Below are 6260 nucleotides of genomic sequence, written 5' to 3'. Positions count from 1 at the left end.
GTTCAAAGTGCTGCCCATTGTGTTGGATTGTCAATGCTCTTCTTCCACTCTTGACACTAATAGCAACAGTGTAGAGGAAATTCTAGCACAGGCTTCTAGTATCTGTTGTTTCAGATGCTGCACATCTCGTATCTTCACAGATATATTAAATGTATGGAAGAAATTGAGTACAGCATTCAAGTTTCTTTCAATGTCCCCTAGACTTTCGATGGAGCGGCATCAGTGAAGTGGGGCTCCATAACAATTACACAACTATCATCTATCCTCTTGATAGGTGATATATTTTAATTCCTATTACACAAAGTAAAAGCATATGCTATCAAGATATGGTTTTACTTTGTGCATTGAACTACAGCAAAGCTCACCCAAAACAGATCCTCACTGCAGTCATGTGGGTAAAGAAGAAGGGGGATGGATGTGCATTGAGTGGTCATAAATGTATATCACTGAAAAAACTAATTATTTCAATAAACTATTGTTCTTTAATTAGACAATAGATTTCTCATAAGTCCAAGAAAAACACGAGACTCCACAATAGTGCTTGGTTAAAAATATTCGTCTTCCATTGAAGAACTCTTTATTTTCGGCAGATCCAATAAAACATGGCAAGCATAATCCCCGCAAGTGCATATGAGGTCATGAAAGCCTACGCGTTTCTGGTGCACAGTGCACCCTTAGTCATGGCTAACCTTCCATTGTGTGTGTCGGAATAAGAGCCGCTCCCCTGCCCCACCTCCGTCACATGACTAGGTTGTTGCAGAAGAACGGACCGGACTCCGGCACTAGATACCAGTATATTGAAGGTACAACATATTACCATAGTTAAAAGATATAGTGGAATTGTTAAAAACAGAAATTCAAGAAAAACCCATATATATTTCATCTATGTGTACACAAGTGGATACTTTTGATACATATATGTCCGGTCATGGTGGTTAGCATATCCTGATATAACAGATGTTCCGGTCCAGAGTTTGGTATATCGGTAGGTTTGTGCATCTCTCATACTTGAGATATTTACATATGAGAAAACAGATATAAGAATAAGATATAATATATTCCCTCATGTAACATTAGGCATTCCATTTCTCTATCCCAAAACAAAGGGTCCAACGATATGCACACCCAATCGTAATTGTACTCCAGTAATACTCATATTGTGACTTTAAACATGACAAAATATCAACGTTCTTATGACAATCTAATAATGAAACATAATTTCATGCTTATGATTTAGACCTTTAGGGAACCTTGTATCCAGGCAAAAAATCCAATAAGCCTCTCTATCCCGTAGGTCCTTGGCTCTGTCTCCTCCCCTCACCAGGGGTTTTATCTGCTCAATTACAACCCCATATAGAGATGCTACCTTGCCTTTATGTACGTCAATAAAATGTTGTGCCACCCCCGATAAACTCTTCTTTTTTTCACTTTGTTCCAGCGTGTTTCGTTTGTACCAGTTATTAATATCCCTAAGGTGTTCTAGGAATCTTTGTTTAAATTTACGAGTAGTACACCCCACATATATCTTATGGCATAAAGTACAACCCACCAGATATATTACATGATCGCTATTACAGCTTACATAGCTATTAATGATCCATGCACCATTGATGTCAAACAAAAAAATCAGGAATTTGGAGGATTTATTAACCCAAGAGTGCATCATTTGGTGGGATCGTACCACATTAGAAAATTATGCTACTAAAAAAATGATACCCCGAGGTCTAAGAATAAAGAAAATTCCATCTTTTATATATTCAGAAGAATTTGTCCACAAGTGGAATGACATTTTATCTAATTGTTCACAAGAACTGATGAAACTAATTATGTCACAAGAAGATATTAAATTGCACGAGTTACAAAACAATATTGAGTCTACCAAGAAGGAAATTATGTCAGACCTGGATGCCATCAAGTTTCAAGAACTGGAAAATAAATTGGAGACATCGATTAACACCCTTGAAAAAACCATAATGGAAACTAAAAAGAATAAATTTAAAAGGGATTCTTTCGACTATTTGCATAACCAAGTGTATGAATGGGGGCGAAGGGAACAACCGTGGTCTACCCCTCGATCCATTATGAAAAAACATCATAGAAAACAAAATAAATCAAAAGTCAACTTTAATCTGAATTCTACCGATGCAGAAACTTCAAATGTAGATACGGACATTTCGGATGTGGAACAGACCCAGGTGAAAGGGGGACAAAAACCCTCCTATTATAAAAATAAAAAACCCAAGAAGGACTCTAATAAAACTCCAGCAAAAAACGGGTCAGAAGGGGCGGGAGAAAACATAAAAAATCCAGCAACCCCGTATCGGAAACTACGAAGTCAACCAGAATGACTGTACGGGATAATAGAAAAGAAGGAGTTGATGTGTTAAATTTATCGGACATTCCCCTTACACCAGCACAAATTGAGGTTTTGTCATTGGGTCTTAACTTTGCTATATCGTCAAATTTTGATCTATTTTCCACATTAAAAGATGTCAATAATTTCATACGTAAATTAACGGTTAAAAAACACTTTTTTTCCACCCTGGACATATCCACGGATGGGACAGACCAACATCATATACCTGTCAGAAACCGGTTTTGTGATTTAAATTTTGAAGATCAAAACTTGATTTTCGCTCTGTCAAATATGAATGCTTTCCCAGAAGATAGAGCGAATATCAATGAAAATATATGTGAATTTAATGTGTCCAATCCGAGCTTTTATCCTATCCAAGCTAGAGTGGATGCAATGGATAGGTTTCAGGAGGTAATAGAGAGGGAACTTCTAACATTGCATAAAAATAAACATAGTAATAAACCCAATCTTTCCTCCCTACAGAAAAAAGCCATTTTTGAATTAGAAAGGGATAAAGAAAGAGTTATTAAGATGGCGGATAAGGGGGGTACTGTTGTTGTTATGAGTAAGGACATGTATAAAAGACAAATAGAGAATATGTTACACGATACAACGACCTACAGATTACTCCTCACAAACCCGACAAATACGTTTATGAAAGAAATGTACTCCCTGATAGATGACGGTATAGCATTACATGTACTGACAGAAAAACAAGGTGACTTTATCAAAGTAAGAACCCCAGTCACCCCCATATTACATGCATTACCAAAGATTCATAAGAGCATAACTTTACCTCCTATGAGACCTATAGTTTCCGGGATAGGATCCCTCAATGAACGTCTATGCCAGAGGCTGGATGTTCATTTGCAGCCCTTAGTTAAACGCATTCCGGGATACCTGCAAGACTCCACTGACGTTCTAAGAGCCTTTAGGAATATAGAATGGACTACCGAATCCATTTGGGTCAGCTGTGACGTAGTTTCTTTGTATACTGCTATTCCACACACTGTTGCGATGGAGGCTTTGACCTTCCATTTAGATAAATACAGTAGCTACACTACAGACTGTAAGTTATTCATCAGAGAAACTACATGGTACCTTATAACTCATAATTTTTTTGAGTTTGATCAGGTTTTTTACCTACAAACCAAGGGGGTCTCTATGGGGGCGAAGTTTTCGCCCTCATTGGCCAACTTGGTCATGGCATTTTGGGAGGAACATTTTATCTATGCCCCTGCTAATCCTTTTCTGTCTTCCATGCGCTGGTACGGCAGATACATCGACGATCTCTTGATTATATGGGACGCCGGTGTGTCTGCCGTACCGGCGTTTGTGGACTACATTAATAATAACGTTTTCAACCTGAGGTTGACGCACCATGTGGACCCGAAACATATGGTTTTTTTGGATTTGTCCCTAAATATCTCCAGTGAGAACAAAATCATTTCCTCTACCCATCGGAAAGAGACAGCGGGAAATACTATCCTGCACGCGAATAGATCACATCCCAGACACACGATTAGGGCTATCCCAGTTGGAGAGATAACCAGGGCCAAAAGAAATTGTACTGAGCAAGAAAGCTACAATCATGAAACCTCCCAAATACAACGTAGATTGACAGATAGAAAATACCCACAGTGGATGATGAGAAGAGCAGGGGCTATAGTTGATAATAAGGAACGGGAACACATGCTCGCAAGAAAGGAGAAACCTTTAAAAAAGGACATGCCTAGGAATGCCCCCGTCTTAAGTTTACAATTTTCAGACCAGTTCCACGAAATAAAACAAATTATACATAGACACATACCAATTTTGTTTGAGGATAGGATCCTGTCTGAAATCTTGAATAAGGGTTGCCAAGTGGTCGCTAGAAGAACAAAAACTTTAGGCAACCATGTTTCCTCTAGCTTGTTTAGATCTAAGGAGCGAAGTAACCGTACCTGGTTGGCACAGAAGGGTTTCTATAAGTGTGGAACTTACCCATGTAAGACGTGCAATTTTGTGTCACCTACTAAGTATTTTTTCAACTCGGACGGAGATCACAGGTTCATCATTAATAGCTATGTAAGCTGTAATAGCGATCATGTAATATATCTGGTGGGTTGTACTTTATGCCATAAGATATATGTGGGGTGTACTACTCGTAAATTTAAACAAAGATTCCTAGAACACCTTAGGGATATTAATAACTGGTACAAACCAAACACGCTGGAACAAAGTGAAAAAAAGAAGAGTTTATCGGGGGTGGCACAACATTTTATTGACGTACATAAAGGCAAGGTAGCATCTCTATATGGGGTTGTAATTGAGCAGATAAAACCCCTGGTGAGGGGAGGAGACAGAGCCAAGGTCCTACGGGATAGAGAGGCTTATTGGATTTTTTGCCTGGATACAAGGTTCCCTAAAGGTCTAAATCATAAGCATGAAATTATGTTTCATTATTAGATTGTCATAAGAACGTTGATATTTTGTCATGTTTAAAGTCACAATATGAGTATTACTGGAGTACAATTACGATTGGACCCTTTGTTTTGGGATAGAGAAATGGAATGCCTAATGTTACATGAGGGAATATATTATATCTTATTCTTATATCTGTTTTCTCATATGTAAATATCTCAAGTATGAGAGATGCACAAACCTACCGATATACCAAACTCTGGACCGGAACATCTGTTATATCAGGATATGCTAACCACCATGACCGGACATATATGTATCAAAAGTATCCACTTGTGTACACATAGATGAAATATATATGGGTTTTTCTTGAATTTCTGTTTTTAACAATTCCACTATATCTTTTAACTATGGTAATATGTTGTACCTTCAATATACTGGTATCTAGTGCCGGAGTCCGGTCCGTTCTTTTGCAACAACCTAGTCATGTGACGGAGGTGGGGCAGGGGAGCAGCTCTTATTCCGACACACACAATGGAAGGTTAGCCATGACTAAGGGTGCACTGTGCACCAGAAACGCGTAGGCTTTCATGACCTCATATGCACTTGCGGGGATTATGCTTGCCATGTTTTATTGGATCTGCCGAAAATAAAGAGTTCTTCAATGGAAGACGAATATTTTTAACCAAGCACTGTTGCGGAGTCTCGTGTTTTTCTTGGACTTATGTGCAGCACCAACACAGGTGTGGATCTCCAGCACGTGTGCAATCAAAGAGTCACGGTGAGCTGTATCTTTTCTCTTTTCTAATAGATTTCTCAATCTATAAATATTATTTCTATATTGTCCCATGCAGTAGTTGATTATAATATGAACTGTTCAGATGGCAACCTGGGACCCAAGGTTTACTACTGTGCTGTAAAGATAATAAAACGATGCACCACCAACTCTGAGATTCTCAGAGTTCTTCCAGGACCTCTGAAGGTTATCCAATGGAATGGATTTGAATTTTGGTAATGTATGTAGACAGTAACTATAAAACCATTAAAAAAATGTTGACATTTGTGGGTCTATCAATTTTCATAGGGCCCCTTAGAGTCTTAATCCGCCCCTAGGTCAACATATCATATTTTGCCTATACAGTTATATGATATTCTTTTTCATTCACATCCTACAAATTTTTTTTTATTTTTTTGGTTAGCTTAAAATAAATGTTCTACATCATAAAGAATCAGCCATATTTTGACCCCAGTATAATAGGTTGTTAAAGCAGCATTATATCCACAGATTAAAATAAAAAAAATAAGTGACCCTTATTTAATTAATTAGTACTTATCCCCTTCCCACTGAAGCCCTTTTTCGTATCTGCGTTTCCATCTTTTACTCCCCACCATCAAAAATCTATCTTTTTTATTTTTCCATGTAAAAAGAGCTGTATGAGGGCTTGTTTTCTGCATAACAAATTGTTCTTCAATGTGACAGTTTTTAATATTCCATGCTGTG

The sequence above is a fragment of the Engystomops pustulosus genome, chromosome 3 (genome assembly GCF_040894005.1).
Source record: "Engystomops pustulosus chromosome 3, aEngPut4.maternal, whole genome shotgun sequence".
NCBI classification, from domain to species: Eukaryota; Metazoa; Chordata; class Amphibia; order Anura; family Leptodactylidae; genus Engystomops; species Engystomops pustulosus.
The sequence above is the reverse complement of the archived record's forward strand: the minus strand, read 5'-3'. Positions refer to the sequence as shown.